Source organism: Lygodium microphyllum, chromosome 6 (assembly GCF_053477565.2).
Source record: "Lygodium microphyllum isolate KBCC chromosome 6, Lygodium_microphyllum_v1.1.10, whole genome shotgun sequence".
In the NCBI taxonomy this organism is placed as follows: Eukaryota; Viridiplantae; Streptophyta; class Polypodiopsida; order Schizaeales; family Lygodiaceae; genus Lygodium; species Lygodium microphyllum.
The window spans coordinates 147,346,352-147,367,106 of NC_141140.1; the positions used below are offsets into that span (position 1 = coordinate 147,346,352).

Here is a 20,755-nt window from a genome sequence, read left to right on the forward strand (position 1 = left end):
CCACAGAAACTGAGGTGTCTGTCGATGCTCCAGCATGGTGCGCGCCATCTCGATCACACTGCGATTCTTCCGTTCAAGAATGCCATTTTCTTGAGGAGTGTTGGTATTAGCAAACTCCTGGTGAATACCTTTATCTGCACAAAAACGAGCAAACTCATTAGAAACAAATTCACCACCCTTGTCGGATCGCAAGGTCTTCAATCTCCGGCCCGATCGGTTCTCCTCAACGAGAAGCCAATCCTTGAAGTGGGAGAAAGCTTCTGACTTCAATGCCAAGAAATAGGCCCATGTCATCCTGCTGTAGTCATCTACGATCAACATGAAGTACGAGCTTCCTCGCAAGGACTCGTTCCTCATAGGGCCACAAAGATCCGTAGATACAAGCTCCATCGATGAAGTAGACCGCCGCTAAGCTGTGTGGGGAATGGCATTCCTATGCTGCTTCCCACGAATGCAGGAGACACATGGCTGTTGGCTCACCACTATATCCGGCAACCCTGGAACAAGCTGTCCACGTGACGCCCTCCGAAGATAATCATAGTTGAGGTGACCAAACCGAGCATGCCATAACTCTGACTATGTCTGAGAGGTAAGAAAAAGAGTAGAGAGGACGGTGGAAGACTTCAATTTATAGATGCCGTTCTCCTCATATCCGGATGATAGAACCTTCCTTGACCCACGATCAAGGACGCGCACCGAATCACTGTCAAACTCCACCAAAAGTCCAAGGGAGCAAATCTTATGAACTGACAGTAGATGATACCCTAAACCTGGTACATGCAAGACCTCTGAGGTATGGGTACCACCACGTCCATCTGGAATAAGCTGCATCTCACCCCGTTGTCGTGATGTTGCGCATCCGAGTCGTATACACCTCCATTTCTTTTGTTGTGCATTTGTGTTAATTTCTGCGTGTGATTCATTGTTTGTGTGATGCATTTTAATAATCCGCATCCAATGTATATATTCCCTTAGTGCATGCGCATGATTTTGTTTGGATGCATGATGTGCGTGTATTAGAAAAATATTAAAAACTGATGCCAAAGGACATTATCCAGCTGATAATTTTAATGATAAACTCGAAGAAAAGTGCAGGATACCGTGGAATCAAAGGAAGCTTTATAGAAGCTGACATTTAAGCTATGAAGACAAAGGTGTAAATTCAGGAATATCATGTGTAATGGGCAAAGCTTAAGGAGTACTGAACGGTTCCCTTGTCGAGATGTAGACTCTTGGAATGCACTTATTGCTGGGTATGTACAGCACTTGGGACTGCTGTGGTGGATATGTATGCCAAGTGTGGTGCATTTGGAAAAGCATAGGGAGTGTTGGAGCTTCTTGTCCGGAATGCAATAGCTTGGAATGCCCTTATTACAGGTTATGTTTTACATGGGCAGAATTGGAGATTAACGTTATAGCTAAAGGTGAAAAAGGAGGAAGAGGAAAAACCTATATTCAGGTTTTAAACTGCTTTTGGAGGGAAAAGAATAGGCTATTTTGGAAATGACCGGAATTAGCGGTGGTCATGGAGCAGAGGCGATCATGAGTACATCATCGAGTGCGCCCGACAGAGATCTAAAAAAAATTCTGACGAGAAGGAGATTGATGCTCCCAGCGATGAGTACAATTCCGAATATTTTTGCTGTTGCTTTGGAGGATTGATCCACTTCTGGAGAGGCGCTGAAGCTCTGTTTAGACGAAGAAAACAATCAACAACAATTATGGAATCGCTTGAGTAATGGGTGGGCTTCGGTCTTTAATTATGTCGGAGTCTCTGCACATGGGGAACACCTCCGTTGAGGAGTTGATCGGATTCCATGGGAAGGAGGCGTCGGTTGATTGGGTCAAATCATGAGATTTTGGGAGTCAGGACTGGCGTGTCTTCGAGCCACAAATACATTGTCCTGGACTTCATCAGCCATGGCGTCGATGAGTGGAACGAAGCTTTTAGGCAGAGCAGGCGGTTTTTCTCCCTCAGCGGAGAGAAGAAGATGAAGGTCTTACGCAACAAGAAGAATCGAGGCTACACACCCTACGGCGGTGAGACCTTGGACCCTGCTTGACAATCGCATCCTTCGAAGCTATCTAAACGTCTGTGAAGATGTATCCTCCCGGTGGACAAGAAATGTCCTACACGGATCATATCTCGAAGCGCAGCGAGGAGAAGGGATGTCTGTACACATGCCTCTTCACTCTTTGCTGTTGCTTCTGCTGTTATGAAACTTGCGAGTGCTGCCTCGACATTGTGTGTTGCTGTTGCACGTAGACAGCTGTCATAACATTGTTCTGTTGCTCTGCGTGAACACTTCAAAGATGACAGAGCTCTTCCTTTCTGGACGTGTTTATTCGTGAAGCCGAGCATGAGGTCGATGCTATCCTGGACAGAGAATGTCGAGTGGAGAGGAAGAATTGAATCCACAGTTTGATGCTACATTGGCTAAAAGCAAAGCAGAGGCAACAACTGCATTTTTGGTGTTGGCAAATCCTGTAGATAGCTGTTCAAATTTCTCTACCCAGATTACAGGATATGCTGCTTTGGCTACCCCAGGAAATTGCACTTTCACCCAAAAAGCGTGAGAGTCTCAAGCAGCTGAAGCTATAGCATTGCTTGTAGTCAATGATCAAGAAGAACTTTATAAGATGGTCTGTTCGGATGCTGACACTTGTCCTGATTGTGCCTTCAATCCGCTGCCATGTTCGGTAGGCACCTCAGCCGCAGAAGGGAAAATAGCAAGTAATATGACATCCTAGGCGTCTCAAAATTCTGCTCCCAGGATGAGCTGAAGGAAGCCTACTGTAAGGCAGCCATAAAAAACCATCCATACAAAGGTTGAGATCCAGATGTATTCATCGAAATATGTTTCTAAGATTTGGGGCTTCTTGGAAGGTTGCCACGAGTTTTACTTCTACTGCTTAAAATGAACGACTGTTTACGAGCTGTGGACCGTGTAGACTTATATGTCTTTTTTTTACATGAATAAAACAACTTGATAAGCCACGCACACTTATACGTACCCCTGGTGGAAGCCCTTTCAAGTGTTTGTTACAGCTGTTTGGAGATGGAACAAAGTAGCACCTATTGACGACACACTTCTGCATGAAATACATGAATAAAATTTCACCCAGGTTTATGGGAGTTCAGTAATGCTGAGGTACAGGTGGCCTTGATGTTGCTTTGATTTATACATGGGCTTGAAGACTAATTGTGAACCTTCTGCTGTCTACCTTTGTTAGCGGCCTAAAAGTTTGAGCTTGCTTAAGAGCCTTGGAGTAAAGCCAAAAGTTACATGCTGAAGGACTTGAACAAAATTTGTTTGTTGGCAGTTTCTTTGTTGTAACTCTACAAACTTGATAAGAAATATAGTGTTCTTTGGTATCAAAAATTGAGATCTTCTTGTTAGCCTCTTTCTTTGCTGTATCTTGAACCCCGTGTTTTGCAGCTCTTGCACGATCTCTTTGACATTTCTGGTGAACCCGACGTGAAAGTGCTGCGTCATCAGCAAGATGGGAGACTCGCAAGAAGAGATGACAGATGATAATGTCATGAAGAACCTGTTTCAGTCATTTACCATGTATATGCAGCAGCAAGCTCATGCAAAACGAGACAGTGATGCTATGGATGCTTTGAAAGCTGTCCAACAGGAGATGAAGCAGTTTAATGGCCAGCAAGTGTCAACTTACCTGCATTTATATGAAGAAAAGATGAAGTTTTTTGGGGGGTTTCTCAAGATGTTTGGAGCCGCTACTTCTTGCGGATCGTGGTGCGCGCTCTTGAAGGTCGAATTGCAGAAATTCAAGAAGCACATGCAGGTTGGGCTGAATTTAAAAAGGCATTAAAAGATGAATATTTCCTGGAGGATACAGGTCTTATGAATCGCAGGAATTTTTTAGCATGGGTTTCTACGCCTAATAAGGGACTTTCTATTACTGCTCTTCTGCGAGAGTTTGAAAGCCGTTATGATCAGTTGGATGGGACTGAACAGCAAGCTTTGGAGATGCAAAAAGTGGAGTTATTTTTGCAAGCTGCAGATGCTGATTTACAGGAAAAGTTGGATGATCTTTTGGAAGATCAAGCTACTGATTCAGGTTTAAAGACTGAGTGGAGACATGTCATTGATGCTGTGAATGCTCTTGTCAAGAAGCAGCGCAGGAGAGTCAGATTGCATCGAAATACAGGATCAGTTCCTGAGAAATCTTTGGAGACTTCTTCTTCTACCCCTGCTGCAACTTCTTTGCCTAAGCCTACTCCTCCTGTTGTGAATCCACCAGTTCCTTCTGCTCCAGTGCCCTTATCTGTAGATGATGTTATTAAAGGCTTGGCGGATTTGACAATTGAAGCAGTCAAAGCTGAAGTTGGTAAGTTAAAGGAGCAACTTATGTCAGTACCTGCTGTAGCACCTGCTCCAGTGACTGCTTTTCCAGCTAGTCAAAGAAAAGGACAACGATGTATTTGGTGTGATAGTACAAAGCACCAACACTGCAGAGATTGTGATGCTTTTCAGGAAGCACGTAAGAAGAATGTAGTGTTCTGGGGACAAGATGGGAAGATATGGCTGATAGAGACTGGCGCTCCTCTTGACACGAACTTCGGTAAGGGAGGTATGAAGAAGCTTGTTGATGATATGGCTGCGCGATCAACTTATGTGAGTGTTAGAGAAGATGCTTCAGCTTTTGGAGTCCAGCTTGAGCAGAAATCTGATAGAGACTCTGCTTTATGGTCTTCTGCCTTGGAGATAGCGAGAAGAGGGAAAGTTCAAACTTCTACTATGACTTGTGTGGGCTCTAGCATCCGAGGAGAAACAGGATGGGATTCTCCTGTTAACAGGTATTCTATTTTTGCTTATATGATTAAAACGCAAGGTTTAGATGCCATGGTTGAGGAAAAGAGAAGAAGAGATGAGGAGGGTCCTAGCTCCTCCAAAAAGACTAGAGAGAGTGACTTTGTTTCACCACCTGTTACAGCTCCACCTATGTCAAATTCTCCAGCTCAAACAGGTTCTGATCAACCAATGGGAGACAAGCAGAAAGAAAAGAGGCAACCAAGAAAAGAGCCAGGATTCAAGCTATTGTCGGACCTTGATATGCAAACGGATATGAGTAAGATTTTTCATGAAAGAATTTTGAATAGTGAAGTCACTTTTACTGTTGGAGAGGCTCTTGGGATTGCTAGAAGAGAAATACAAGATCAGATGCAGGATCTTTTGCGGAGGAAACGACATGTGATGAAAGGACCTGCTTTACAGGGATTGTGGCATGGAGCTCTTGGGGAAGAGCATGATGATGCAGTGATGGTTAAGAATGCTTCTGTTAATCCGCAATTGGAGAAAATAGTGCAGCCTATGCAGTATGAAGATGATGAGACCCCTATTCTCATTCCTCGCAGCCATTTTTCACGAAGTCATTGGGCTAGAGCAACCACTGAGACAGTGGTAAGTATTGGAGAGAAACAAATTCCCTTGATCGCTTTAGTTGATCATGGTTCTGAGATTAATCTTATTGCTCGAGGTGTTTATGAGAGTGGCAAGTGGCCTATGGATGTAGAGCATGGCTGGCGCATGAGAGCCGCCAATAATACTTCTGGTGATATGTATGCTGCTTGTCCGAGTATCAGAATTTCTATTGGTAATGTTGAAGAAGATTATCATTGCTTTGTTCAGGATTCATGCTCTTATCCGATTATTCTTGGACAGCCTTTCATTACAGAAGCAAGAATGGAAACAAAAGTGATGGATGATGGGTCAGCTTATGCGCGGATGCGCAGTAAAGATGGTATGCGAGCTGTTCAGTTTATGACTGTTAGGGTAAATCATCCGAGAAACAGGGACTCCTTGCGTGAGGCACCACTACCTGCGAAAGAGTTGGATTTTCATTAGGTACCGCTGTCTTGCGAGACGCCAGTGGTACGGAGCGGAGAAAAGAGGAGATCTCGCCTCCTGGCAGCCAGTCTTTCTCCAATAACTTTGTTGGGTTTACTTCAGATAGTTCAGTAAGTTATCAGAAAATTTCAGATTTGCCTAGAGCTGCCAGGCAGTACATTGGTCGTAAGGAGAAAGAGTTGAAGAATGCAGGTATTTTGCAAGCAGAAGAGCATGTGGATGGATTGTATGAAGGGATGTCTTATGCAGATACATTGTTTGAGATGAGAGCAATGCTGAAAACTGATGTATGCAAGGGTTCAAAGATCATACCTGTGCAAACCTTGGATATGTTTCAAGAAATTTCTGGTTTTATGCTGCAAACAGAGTTAGAGGCTGAGAAAACTCAGCAAACTGAATTTATGGCTGATCTTGATCAGCTAATAGAATTGCAGAGGGCTGAATCCATTCAGCCAACAAAGTTGAATGCAGAAAAATTTCTGCATACAGAGTTTCAGGATGCATCTATGCAGTCCATAGAGCCGAGGGCTAAATCCATTCAGCCAACAGAGTTGAATGCAGAAAAATTTCTGCATACAGAGTTTCGGACTGCACCCATGCAGTCCATAGAGCTAAAGGCTGAAATTTTTCAGCCAGCAGAGTTGAAAGATGCTAAAAATTTGCAGAAATTGCAGCAAAGAAAAGAGTGCTTGAATGATGCCAAGGTTGACACAAAATATAAAACAGTTGATAAGAAGGTTAAGCCGTTTGCAGGCCCGCTTCCTTCTGATAGTGATGAACAGATTGAAAAAGCTATGAAGCAGCCTATGTTGAGGGATCCTGCAAATATTGGACATAAGTTTACAGCTGAACCTCTTACAAAATTGAAGATTGGAAATGATGATTTTTTGCTTCCAGTGGAAAAAGAATGTTTTAGAGAGATGCTTGGACGTCATGGTAAGGCATTTGCTTTCTTTCCACATGAAATTGGCTGCATTAGTCCCGAATTGGTTGCACCTATGGTCATCTTCACTGTTCCTCATGTACCATGGAATATACGTCCTATACCTGTGCCTAAAGCACACTTGCCAAAGTTGATAGAGTTGCTAAATGAGAAGATTAAAATGGGAATTTTGGAACCCTCTTCTGCACCCTATTCTAACAGGTGGTTTACTGTACCAAAGAAGAATGGTACTTTGAGATTTATTCAGGATATGCAGCCCGTGAACAAAGTGACAATCAGGAATGTGGGAACAGGTCCAGTTGTGGATGAATTTGCTGAGGCTTTTGCAGGACGAGCCATCTATTCTCTAGGTGACTTGTATTCAGGTTATGATCAGTTTCAGCTTGCCTTGAAAAGCAGGGATATTACTACTATGCGGACACCTATTGGTCTTGTGAGGATGTGTACCTTGCCACAAGGTGCTACAAACTCAGTTGCTCATATGATGAATGCTATGCATAGAGTTCTTCGAGACTATATTCCGCAGTATACCATGCCTTTTCTAGATGATGTGCCTATTAAGGGTTGTGCAAAAGAAGGAAAGAATGAAAGTCTTGATTTGCGTGGATGTAGACAGTTTGTGGCTGACCACTTGATTGCTTGTGAGCAAATATTGACACGATTAGAAGAGGTAAATTTGACACTTTCAGGGCTGAAATCTGTCTTTGCTGTTAATGAAGTCATCATAGTTGGGCATATGGTTGGATATTATGGTAGAAAGCCTTCTCCTGCAAAGGTGGATGCCATAAACAGGATTGCAGAGTATTGCTCGACTACTTCAGAGGTGCGGAGATTTGTGGGAGCTTGTGTATTTTACATGATTTGGATTCCTCATTTTGCTCATATTGCAGATGTTCTCTATCAGCTGCTTCGAAAGGGGTAGAAATTTCATTGGGATGAGAAGCATTCAAAAGCCATGCGTAAGCTCAAGAAGCTGTTGCAATCAGCTCCTACTCTACGCAAGGCGGATTATCAGTGTGGACGGCCGATCATGTTGACAGTTGATACTAGCCCTATTGGCATAGGTTGGACTGTGGGACAGGATGATGCTGATGGAAATAGGTATGCAATCCGCTTTGGAGCTAAAGTTCTTAATGAGCGACAAAGGAGATATCCGCAGATTAAAAGAGAGTTGTGGGGAGTAGTCACTGCACTGAAGTGTGACAAAGGATATTTTATTGGAGCTTCAGTTATTGTGGAAACAGATTGCTTGCCTTTGCTTGGCATGATTACTAGTTGCTCGACTCCAGATATAGCGATACTTCGGTGGATTGCCTATATCAAATCATTGAATCCAGAATTTCGACACATAGCAGGGAAAGATAATCCAGTTGCTGACATGCTTTCTAGAGCGAGATATGAGGATGAGGAGTCAATGCTTGCAGAAGATGATGAGACAGAGTTTGCTACTTCTGTCCTTATTCATGATTGTCATGTATCTACTGTTGAAGCCTTTATTGAAGAACTTTATGTTGATGAGTGGCTACAAATTGGACAGTATCTAAGTTCATTGACTCGAAGAGCTGATTGGACAGATGATGAATTCAAGAAAATCAGAAGGAAGGCTTATGGGTATTTCTTGAAAGATGGTTTTCTTTGGAAGCATCCAAGAAAGAGAGGAGGCTTGCCCTTGAGAGTAGTTTGTGATGTAGCGATGCAAATACAGATTATGCGAGAGTTTCATGAGAGCTCATGGGCTGGACATAGAGGTGTGTGGGCTACCTATGAGAAAATCAAAGAAAGATACTAGTGGAAAGGGATGTATAAAGATGTTTCTCACTTTGTGGAGACTTGCAGGGACTGCCAACTTTACTCTTTAGTGCGACATCGTGATGAGTTGCATCCGACTTATCCACTATGTATGCATTACAAGTGGGTGGTAGACTTGGTTACTTTGCCAGTGGAACTTTGGCAGATGAGATATCTTGTCTTGGCTAGGGAGGATCTTACAAACTATGTTGAAGGTAGACCATTGCGGACGAAGACCACCACTACAGTATGTAAATTCTTGTTGGAAGAAATATTTTGCAGGTATGGATGTATAGGCAAGATTACAGCTGATCGTGGAGAGCTAGATGCTGATGAAGCTAGAGAATTCTTCTCACGGCTTGGGATAAATTGGCTCTTACTACTGCCTATAATCCAGAGGGAAATGGCAAAAGTGAAAGAGGACATCCGCCAATAGTTAAAGCATTGGCAAAAGCTTGTAGAGGTCGGATTGGAGATTGGCCGAGATTACTACCTTTTGCATTGTGGGCTGATCGCTCTACACATAGTGTGACTACTGGATACATGCCTACGGAGTTGATGTATGGGCAAAAACCTGTCATGCCAACTGAAATTTGTGCTCTCACTTGGAGTGTTCTTCCGTGGCATGAGAATTTATCAAGGGAAGAGTTGTTAGCCCTTCGGATTCGTCAACTAGAGAGAAGGACAGAAGATGTGCAGCTAGCTATTAATCGTTTGAAGGCAGCCCGTCTCAGAAATAAGGACAGGTTTGATTTAAGGCATCGCTTGAGGCCTAGAGCCATAAAAGAAGGAGATTGGGTTCTAGTCTATGACAGTAGTCTAGAAAATCAGTATAGTAGCATGAGAAAAATGGTTCAAAGATAGTTTGGACCGTATGAAGTGAAAAAGGTTTTTGACAATGGTACCTATGAGCTGGCTGAATTAGATGGAACAATATTGAGGGTGCCTATTGCTGGAAAACGAGTCAAGATTTTCAAGAGAAGAGAAGATGAAGAATATGCACTTGAAGCATTGACAGAAGAAGAGCAGATAGGAGAAAGACAAGCAGAAGACATAGATGATGAAGCCGATGGAGAAACAGGTCTACTAGAATCAGAAGATGGACTCGACCTGTTTGTGGAGTTGAATGATCCTGGTTAGTTGGCACATCCGGAGGATGCGCAGGTTTAGAGGGGGTGGATGTCGTGATGCTGCGCATCCGAGTCGTATACACCTCCATTTCTTTTGTTGTGCATTTGTGTTAATTTCTGCGTGTGATTCATTGTTTGTGTGATGCATTTTAATAATCCGCATCCAATGTATATATTCCCTTAGTGCATGCGCATGATTTTGTTTGGATGCATGATGTGCGTGTATTAGAAAAATATTAAAAACTGATGCCAAAGGACATTATCCAGCTGATAATTTTAATGATAAACTCGAAGAAAAGTGCAGGATACCGTGGAATCAAAGGAAGCTTTATAGAAGCTGACATTTAAGCTATGAAGACAAAGGTGTAAATTCAGGAATATCATGTGTAATGGGCAAAGCTTAAGGAGTACTGAACGGTTCCCTTGTCGAGATGTAGACTCTTGGAATGCACTTATTGCTGGGTATGTACAGCACTTGGGACTGCTGTGGTGGATATGTATGCCAAGTGTGGTGCATTTGGAAAAGCATAGGGAGTGTTGGAGCTTCTTGTCCGGAATGCAATAGCTTGGAATGCCCTTATTACAGGTTATGTTTTACATGGGCAGAATTGGAGATTAACGTTATAGCTAAAGGTGAAAAAGGAGGAAGAGGAAAAACCTATATTCAGGTTTTAAACTGCTTTTGGAGGGAAAAGAATAGGCTATTTTGGAAATGACCGGAATTAGCGGTGGTCATGGAGCAGAGGCGATCATGAGTACATCATCGAGTGCGCCCGACAGAGATCTAAAAAAATTCTGACGAGAAGGAGATTGATGCTCCCACCGATGAGTACAATTCCGAATATTTTTGCTGTTGCTTTGGAGGATTGATCCACTTCTGGAGAGGCGCTGAAGCTCTGTTTAGACGAAGAAAACAATCAACAACAATTATGGAATCGCTTGAGTAATGGGTGGGCTTCGGTCTTTAATTATGTCGGAGTCTCTGCACATGGGGAACACCTCCGTTGAGGAGTTGATCGGATTCCATGGGAAGGAGGCGTCGGTTGATTGGATCAAATCATGAGATTTTGGGAGTCAGGACTGGCGTGTCTTCGAGCCACAAATACATTGTCCTGGACTTCATCAGCCATGGCGTCGATGAGTGGAACGATGCTTTTAGGCAGAGCAGGCGGTTTTTCTCCCTCAGCCGAGAGAAGAAGATGAAGGTCTTACGCAACAAGAAGAATCGAGGCTACACACCCTACGGCGGTGAGACCTTGGACCCTGCTTGACAATCGCATCCTTCGAAGCTATCTAAACGTCTGTGAAGATGTATCCTCCCGGTGGACAAGAAATGTCCTACACGGATCATATCTCGAAGCGCAGCGAGGAGAAGGGATGTCTGTACACATGCCTCTTCACTCTTTGCTGTTGCTTCTGCTGTTATGAAACTTGCGAGTGCTGCCTCGACATTGTGTGTTGCTGTTGCACGTAGACAGCTGTCATAACATTGTTCTGTTGCTCTGCGTGAACACTTCAAAGATGACAGAGCTCTTCCTTTCTGGACGTGTTTATTCGTGAAGCCGAGCATGAGGTCGATGCTATCCTGGACAGAGAATGTCGAGTGGAGAGGAAGAATTGAATCCACAGTTTGATGCTACATTGGCTAAAAGCAAAGCAGAGGCAACAACTGCATTTTTGGTGTTGGCAAATCCTGTAGATAGCTGTTCAAATTTCTCTACCCAGATTACAGGATATGCTGCTTTGGCTACCCCAGGAAATTGCACTTTCACCCAAAAAGCGTGAGAGTCTCAAGCAGCTGAAGCTATAGCATTGCTTGTAGTCAATGATCAAGAAGAACTTTATAAGATGGTCTGTTCGGATGCTGACACTTGTCCTGATTGTGCCTTCAATCCGCTGCCATGTTCGGTAGGCACCTCAGCCGCAGAAGGGAAAATAGCAAGTAATATGACATCCTAGGCGTCTCAAAATTCTGCTCCCAGGATGAGCTGAAGGAAGCCTACTGTAAGGCAGCCATAAAAAACCATCCATACAAAGGTTGAGATCCAGATGTATGCATCGAAATATGTTTCTAAGATTTGGGGCTTCTTGGAAGGTTGCCACGAGTTTTACTTCTGCTGCTTAAAATGAACGACTGTTTACGAGCTGTGGACCATGTAGACTTATATGTCTTTTTTTTACATGAATAAAACAACTTGATAAGCCACGCACACTTATACGTACCCCTGGTGGAAGCCCTTTCAAGTGTTTGTTACAGCTGTTTGGAGATGGAACAAAGTAGCACCTATTGACGACACACTTCTGCATGAAATACATGAATAAAATTTCACCCAGGTTTATGGGAGTTCAGTAATGCTGAGGTACAGGTGGCCTTGATGTTGCTTTGATTTATACATGGGCTTGAAGACTAATTGTGAACCTTCTGCTGTCTACCTTTGTTAGCGGCCTAAAAGTTTGAGATTGCTTAAGAGCCTTGGAGTAAAGCCAAAAGTTACATGCTGAAGGACTTGAACAAAATTTGTTTGTCGGCAGTTTCTTTGTTGTAACTCTACAAACTTGATAAGAAATATAGTGTTCTTTGGTATCAAAAATTGAGATCTTCTTGTTAGCCTCTTTCTTTGCTGTATCTTGAACCCTGTGTTTTGCAGCTCTTGCACGATCTCTTTGACACCGTCCTGCAATAGACACGGAAGAGCTATCTCCAATGAGAATCTGCCCACGCGAGGGTCGCATCTGGGCAACACCATTTGATGAAGGAGTCATGTGCCGAGAGGCACCACTGTCAACGATCCACTCTCGAGCCTGGGGAGCCGTCATCGCAGCAACAGAAGCATTCGGTGTAGAGTCCTCAATGACAGCTAGATGAAGAAATGCAAGTGATGAGGGTGCAACCACTGCTCCAGAATCCTTCATATCCTTCTTGTTGGTGTCCTTCTTGTCTTTGTCAGGGCAATTCTTCTTCCAATGGCGAGTCTTTCCACAAATACGGCATGTGGATTCTTTGTCCTTGTCCTTGTCCTTGTCCTTCTTTGACTTGTTATCCCCCTTCTTCTTCTTTTGGTCCTTCCCCTTCTTCTGAGAGGCTTGACCTGTCAGTGCCTCCAACTTGGAAGCATTCTGTCCCTTCAATTGTTCCTCTTGGTCCAAGACCATAGGAACCAACTCTTTCCACCGAAGAGTGGACTCCCGTCTCGAAGCAATAAGGGCGGAGTAGAAAGCACCGAATCTTAACAGCAACTGGGACAAGAGTGTGATCGCCATGTCTTCGGAGGAAATCGGCTTCTCCGCATTCTGAACCTGCATCTGAAGCTATCTAAGCTTGATGTGCTCCCGCAACAAAGAAGACTTGTTCACGGACAAGGTCCGCATCTGAACCTCCAAAGAAACCCGCTTCATTAGGGTCATCCGGTTATACATCTGATCAAGCTCCAGCCATATCTCCCGAGCCACCGTCAAGTGCTCGATGTGAGCTATCACGGCTGTAGTACAAGACAGAAAAAGAAAGGAACGAATCCTGGCATTCAGTTTGTCCCAGTGAGACTGTGCCTTGGCCAACTCCGCACGAGCATCAGAAGAGAGTTTGGACTCATCTCTCACCGAGGGCGGGTCGATTTCCTCCTGTACAAGCCTTGTCAAATCATAAAACTCAAGAATGGCCAACATCATGACGCGCCAGATGCAATAATTGTCGCCATCGAGCTTCTGATCTGTGGGAAGAGCCGGTAAGACAGGCATCTTCCGGTCCATAATCATCTGGAACTCCAAGTCAATCTCTGTAGACATCTTCACCTATAATGCCTTCACAAACGCAAAAGCAGCCCCCTCTGACTGTGAAAACTCAGCCTGCTAGGGCTCTTCCGCGTCCTGAAACTTCTTCACCCGCCCGAGGCAATGAAAAAGCAAAACTTGCACTTGAAAGCTGAAAACTTAAACTTTCTCCTCGTCAAACAGCAGCAAATCCACCACCTGGACTTCTTTCCCACGCGCCCACGCTCGCTTCAGCCTTGTTCCGAGGCGCAGCCCTCCTGCCTACCCTCAAACGCTGAAAATGCAGCCTTGTGTCGCGATAGAAACTCCTCTTCAGGTTGGTTCTACACTCAGTCAGCCCTTCTACACTGCTCTGATACCATGTCAGAGTGCAACGGTGAAGAAGTGTAGGACTGAGAGAGAGAGAACACAAAGAGAGAGGAGAGAGAAAGAGACAGTGAAAGATGAAGATCTACTGTATAAAGTGTGCTGCATAAAAAGCTATGCAGATATGTACACGGGCGCAGTGCGCTGGACTGCGTGTCTCCACCTCGACGATGCAACCTGCTGTTCACCTCGAAGTCCGCTACAGTCTGCACTATCTCCTGTCAGAAATCTACGAACAGAGACGGAACCTGTGCGTGCCACCAGTCTGTAATCTGCGAGCAGAAAAGTGTAGGAGACTACTGGAAAAATCGGCTATAAATAGCCAAAAACTGGGCGAAAAAACAAGCAGGTCGGTGGTGCAATACCAGGTCGGACTGCCACGTGGCAATCCGACTAGTCAGTCCAACTGACCAAGATCTGATCTGCTAACACTATCATGCTAGCACGGAATCCTGTCTTTCATGCAAAGACAAAGCACATACAGGTAAAATACCACTTCATTAGAGATGTACTTGACAGCAAGAGCATTGAGCTTATCAAAGTGCACAGATGATAACCCTACAGACCTTCTCACGAAGGGTCTTCTAGCAAAGAGGTTTGCTCATTGCTGACAGATGATGGGAGTTGGATAGATATATGTATTTCAGCTTTATACATGCCTAGACTTAGCTAATTCTTTTCTCCTCTTAAGGCACATTGCCTTTAGGTGGGAGGTTGTTAGAAATAAAGGCCTCGTGCCTTTTAAATGTGCTCGGGTGTGAACACACCCTTAGCACTTGTACTTACACATATATATCTATCTAAAAATCTAAAGGTACACTCGTCATTGTACCTGAAAACGTGCTCACTCTCTACTCTGCTCTCTCTCACTCTCTTTGCCTCTCACTGCGCGTAACGACTGTCTCCCCCGATCTCCATGCCTAATCCGTCCCTACACTACTAGTACACTCATGATAATTATTCTACTTGTTTCCAAATGCATGTAACCTTTGTAGAATAGAAACGCCACCTTGTGGGTAAAGATACCGCATCTAATGCTCCTATCTCAAGATCTAGACAACTACGGTTTTTGTTGTCCTTTTGCGCTTGGGTGCATGCCCCTTCATTCTTTACTAGCAATGGTCCATCCCTTGAATGCCCTTTTGGGCTTAGACCTCACTTTTGTTGTTGAGGGCATGGCCCTTCATGTGGCCTCTTCTTCGACTAAGGGCATCGCCCTCAATGTAGCTCCTTTTTGGGCCATGTGCATTGCCCTATCCAACCATTTTTTTAGGATTGTAGGGTTGGTTTTAGGCGACAATAACTACACTTCCTCCATACCATCCACCTCCCAAGCCACAATTTCTTAAGGCAAACACCCACTCCTCAAACTTCCTTAAGCACCTTTCCCACCAACAAGCATAGATCCACTTGGTTGCTCATTCTATATCAAGGAGAAGTCCCCATGAAGTGCCTTTGATCAAGGCACATGTTTTACCGCCATGCCCTAGATTTAGGCTTCCCTAGCAATTGAGAACCATTGTCAATGGAAGGAAGGTGCTGAAAATTGAAGAGGTTAAGATGAAGAGGGTTTTTCCCTATATCCTAGTTTTAGGATTCCCTAGCAATTGAGAACCAGTCAATGGAAGGTGTCAAAAATAGGAGAGGTTAAGATGAAGATGTTGAGTTGAAAACATAAAGGAAGATAATAAAGAGGACCACTAGTCATAGTTACTTGGAACGGGGAACAAGAATGGGAATGGGACCCCTTGGAACTGAGGGAACGTCCAAGGTCGGGGAACGGGAACGGGGGGGGAACGGCACATGTCTTAAGTGCCCCAAATATGCCCTACATGACCCAAATTGCCCCAAAGAATGTCCCTCTAATTGCCCCAATACCCTTCAATGCTCCAAATTGTCCCAAATGTCCCAAAATTGACTTGATTACCCCCATAGCTTCAAATTGCCCCAATTACCCAATTTCCCTTGAAATTAGACAATATCAATGGATGATTATCTTGTGAGAGTGCGCTGCGGAAGAGGGAATACGAACACGGAGGGAGAGAGAGAGAGAAAGCAGAAAATAAGGAAGAGAAATCTGCACTGACTGAAATGAATGCTGAATACACTGAAATGGACTGATCAATCCCTGCACGCAGCCCACAACGTCAATGAGGGCACCAGATCAGGCTGATGATGATGGCAGCACCACCACAGGAGAGGAGGAGTGTCGGAATCTGCAAGAAGACAAGTGACCAAGTGGGGAGGGGGGCTGCCAATAAATAGGCAAAAGGACAAACCCTAACCCTAACCCTAAAATGGGCGCAAACCCTAAAAGTGCCCTAAAATGGGCGCCCCACAACAGTGACCAAAAAGTGGCCGGGCAGCCAGTGGCTGCTCACTAAAATAGGCCAAAAAGAAATACACATCCTAAGACAGCCAGTCAAGAGTGACTAGCCTCCCCCATCATAACACATGACAGACATGTCACAGCTCCTAATGTCCTCGTCTGACTCAGACTAAGGCTCACAGGCAGGAGATGACAAGGCATGACAAACATGATTGCTAACACCCCCTCTCAGATCCTGGATGTGGCTGAAGGCCAAGGGAGAAACGGATCCTGGGGTGGCAAGAGGAATGCCAAGGTCGATGAAGTCCGTCGATGTAGACTGCCGCTGAAGGAGCTCCTCACAATCCTGGGAATCCCCCTCTAAAACACTAGGGGCCAGGGAATCCACAGCCGCATCACCGAGATCGTCCGCCTCTGAAAGGGATGGGGGGTACGAGGGAACCACCGGAGGAGAAGGTGGAGGATGGGAAGGAACCTGTGGAATAGAAGGTGCACAAGCAGGAACAGGTATAGCAATAGACTGCCTCGGAGGACCTTGCATCAAAGAAGGGGAATGGAGCCTGTAAAGCCCGCTCTCCTACCAACTTGTAGATAAGACAACTCCTGTAGAAGAATCCTCAATAACAACGGCATGCTCAGTGAAGATTACTCGTGTGCCAAGCCTCGTAAGGCCATAAACTGAGAGGAGGGAAAGGCCCAAATCCGGAACATGTAGGGCCTGTGAAAAGGAGCTCGAAGGTCGGTCGGTAAACAAAGGCAATGTGTCAACACCACTAATAGGCACCGATAAAATGTCACCAACAATGACTGAACCCTCTGATGGACGGAGATCCTGTAACAAATCACCTCGGGGAGTCATATGACTCGAAGCACCACTGTCCACTAACCAAGGCTGCGCAAAAGACACTGCAGCCACGGAAGAAGGATCCTCCTCCAAAGCATGGATATGAAGAAACACTGACTCATGGGTAACAACTGGTGTAGAGGTAGAAGAAGGCTCCGATGTAGATCCACCCTTTGCTCCCGGATGAAGGTGAGGGTACTTCTTCCAGCTTTTCTCCTCGGGATGTGTTCCTTTCCCACAGTGTGGGCACTTCGATCTCTCTGAATCTGTGTCAGAGCCTGAAGAACTGTCCTTCTTCTTAGCCTTTGACTTCTTCTTCTTCTTCTGTCCTCCCGAACCTGCAACAAAGGCTCTAGTGGAGTCGGATCCACTAGCACTAACCTCTCTGAGTCGCTCGTCATGCTCCAAGACAAGCGGGGATAGCTCCTCCCATAGAAGCTTCTCACGGGTCCTCGATGTAAGAAGGCTGGTGTAGAAGACATCAAATCGAGGCGATGGCAGCTGAGTCAAAAGAATCATAGCCATGTCTTCAGAAGATATCGTCCGATCGAGGGATGCAAGCTCATCCCTCATATCCTGTAATCTGTTGATGTGGTCCTTCATGGAAGGACTATCATCAATAGCGAGCATCCGCAATTGCTTTTCAAGAGATATCCGGTGGGCAAACGTCTTCTATTGATAGAGAGATGTGAGCTTTCTCCACACATCCACTGCAGTCTTCAACCTGTGAACATGAACAAGGACAAAATCCTGCAAACTCAGAAAGAGGAAAGATCTGGCTCTAGAATTGAGCCGATCCCATAAGGCTGCACGATCCATAGATGTCCCATCTGCGGGATCCACCTGAGGCCGGGGAATAGGAACAGAAACAAGCTCCCAAAGATCGAAGGAGTCCAAGATACACTCCACCTTGCAGGACCATAGAGAAAAGTTGGAGCCATCCAACCGGTCCTCTTTGGGCAGCTGAGGAAGTACGGGTACCTGTACAGGGGGTACCAAAGGCTGCATCTTCGGCCCACTAGAAGAGGCTCGCCGAGATACATGAATAGAAGGGGGACGGGAAAGAGGAATAGACTCCGGACGATGGTCCTCGTGATAGAAATCATGCCTCCGTTTAGATGAGTGTCAAGACAAAAGCTCGTCATCGGAGTCATCAAAGCCCGTAACTGATGAGAAGACATCTTCCAATCTGCAAAACACCAAAACACAACAAGGGAAGGTTGCCGGTGCCGAAACACAAGCACCAGAAGCTCCTGAGCTGGCTGCCTTGCACAGAACGCAAGGATGATGTCAAACGCAAATGCTGACGATGCAATCACCACAGAAAACAGCCGCCCGCCTGAAAACGCAGCCTGGGAATAGGTCGCCAGCAGGAAAAGAGCCGCTGGACGATGGAACAACCGCCAAAACAGTAAGGCACAGGCTGGAGGAGTGTCGCCCAGCTGTTGGAGGGCCGCCCAGGCTGAAAACGCAAGCAGGAAGAGGTGGGTGATGACGTGGCAGCCACTGGAGAAGCGCCAGCAGCAAACGCAAATATATGGACACCAAAACAGGCCGCCTTGATCAAGGAGATGGTGCAGAAGGTGACGCCTCAGCTGTTGGAGGCCAAAAAGAAATACACATCCTAAGACAGCCAGTCAAGAGTGACTAGCCTCCCCCATCATAACACATGACAGACATGTCAGAGCTCCTAATGTCCTCGTCTGACTCAGACTGAGGCTCACAGGCAGGAGATGACAAGGCATGACAAACATGACTGCTAACATATCTTGGAATTAAGGATAGACTGAAATTTAATTGTGATTTGTAAGAGTTGCTAATGCATCAAATTTGAACTTTGCATGGACTCCTGATTGGCTTGTGGGTTGTCTTGACACTTTGAATCTTCAACCACAAAGAGAGAGAGAGAGAGTAGTGTGTGCATATTGGTCAATGGAGATGGGTGAACATGTGGTGGTAGGAGTGTGACACAAGCAAAAAGAAAAAATTGAAAAAAACGTCATTTTTTAGTCAATAGGCTTAGAACGGCCGTTTCAAATAGGGAACGGCAAGGGGAACAACCCTGGGAACGGCAAGGAGCATTCCCTGGCCGTTTCACCTCCTCAAAGGGTTTGGAACACGTTAGATTGTTCCTACAAGCCGGAATGGCCGTTCCCTGTTTCTATGCCACTAGTACCAAACCTAATCAAGGGGTGCAAGTTGGTGGCATGGGATATGAAACCAGCCTTCCTTCACGGATAGGGTAGTAAATCACTTGATTAAGCTCTAATTACAACAAGCATAAAATTCACATAAACCGAAAATGCAATTACCGCTTAATATTCGATATTGGACATCAAGTTGGCACCAAAACTGGCACCCCTTGTAAGATCCTCTCTAATCTCCTTCAATCTTCAATATGTCTTGCTGTCCATAGCAACCAACAAGCCTCCAAACCAATTTGCCCCTTGATTTGCTTGGGGATTGGCCTTCAATTTCCTTCTTAGAAATCAAATTCCGCCCCTGATTTAATATTGCTTGACTGGCCTCTTGAAATTCTTTGTAATACCCATATTTCAGCTGTTGAATTTCAAGTACTATGCCCTAAATTCTCAACACTCTTCTGAAGGTGGTTGGTAAATCCTAATTTCTCCTATAAATGAGAATAATTCTTCAATAGCACCCTCCTAGGACTGAATTTGGCTAATATCTCTTAAGGGAAGCTACAAATTGATTGAGAAAATGAAAAAGGAAACTGGAGAGAGAGAAATCTCACAGTTTTCATTGCCGAAATTGGTTGAAATTTAATGCTGCCCTATTGTAAATGATTGATTTACCACAGCCCACCATCAAGAAGAGCCCCACGTGCAATTACTTGATCTTGTGAGCCCCAAACTGCTATCACCTGCTTGTAGATAGCCTACAAGGGCTATCACCAACCTCCAATGGCCTCCTAATCAAGTGGGGGCAGCTCTTTTACAGCCTCTAATGGCTAGGCTATTCGCCAATGGCTAGAAAATTGCAATACCAGCTCTCTCTCTCTTCCTCTCCTAGCCTCCACCATGCTGAAATGAGACTCTACTGGCCTCCAATAGCTTTTCCCTCACTTGTATGGGCAAGTTTTGCTTAATTAATTAATGCCTAGTTCCTAATGTCACAGCTGATGTTAATGGCTAGTAAAATCATCTAGGCCAAAACTTGTCACCAAATACAACCTACTACCTATCAAGCACAACTTATAGCTTTTGCCTTTGACACCCACTGACATCTAATGGTCCTTGGCCGATCATTGTGAAAGAACTACCTAGCACATCACATGTTCACCTTACATTTACACATTTAATGAACACTTAATCAAATACTAATCAAAGCATCAAAATTTTAAGTCCTTGTGACAAGATGTCAATGCATCAAGCTTAGAAGCCAAGGCTTAGTCATGCAACTAGTTGCAAGATCTAGAGTGAGCCAGAATGGTTCTACAATTGAGAACTGAGTTAAATGCATATCCTATTGCAAAAGCTATCCATTTAAAAGCTCAAGGTGCACTCAATCATGACAAATCACAAGCATGAGTTGGTATGCTTCTTACGCAAATTGGAAAAGCCCTCCATACAGCTTATGCAAGCCCTCTTCCCTATTGATTCCATGCCATGAACTAACCTTGGATGCTTATTACTAACTATGGGCAGTTCATAGCAAGCTTAAAAAGCTTGCATGACAACCATAGTTTTG

At 44.8% G+C, this 20,755-nt stretch overlaps 1 protein-coding gene across 2 annotated transcripts in view; it reads right to left on the minus strand.

Annotated features, from left to right (window-relative positions):
- Nucleotides 1–20,755, minus strand: part of LOC148035270 (deSI-like protein At4g17486) — a 46,963-nt gene that overhangs the window by 9,201 nt on the left and 17,007 nt on the right. The window lies entirely within an intron of this gene.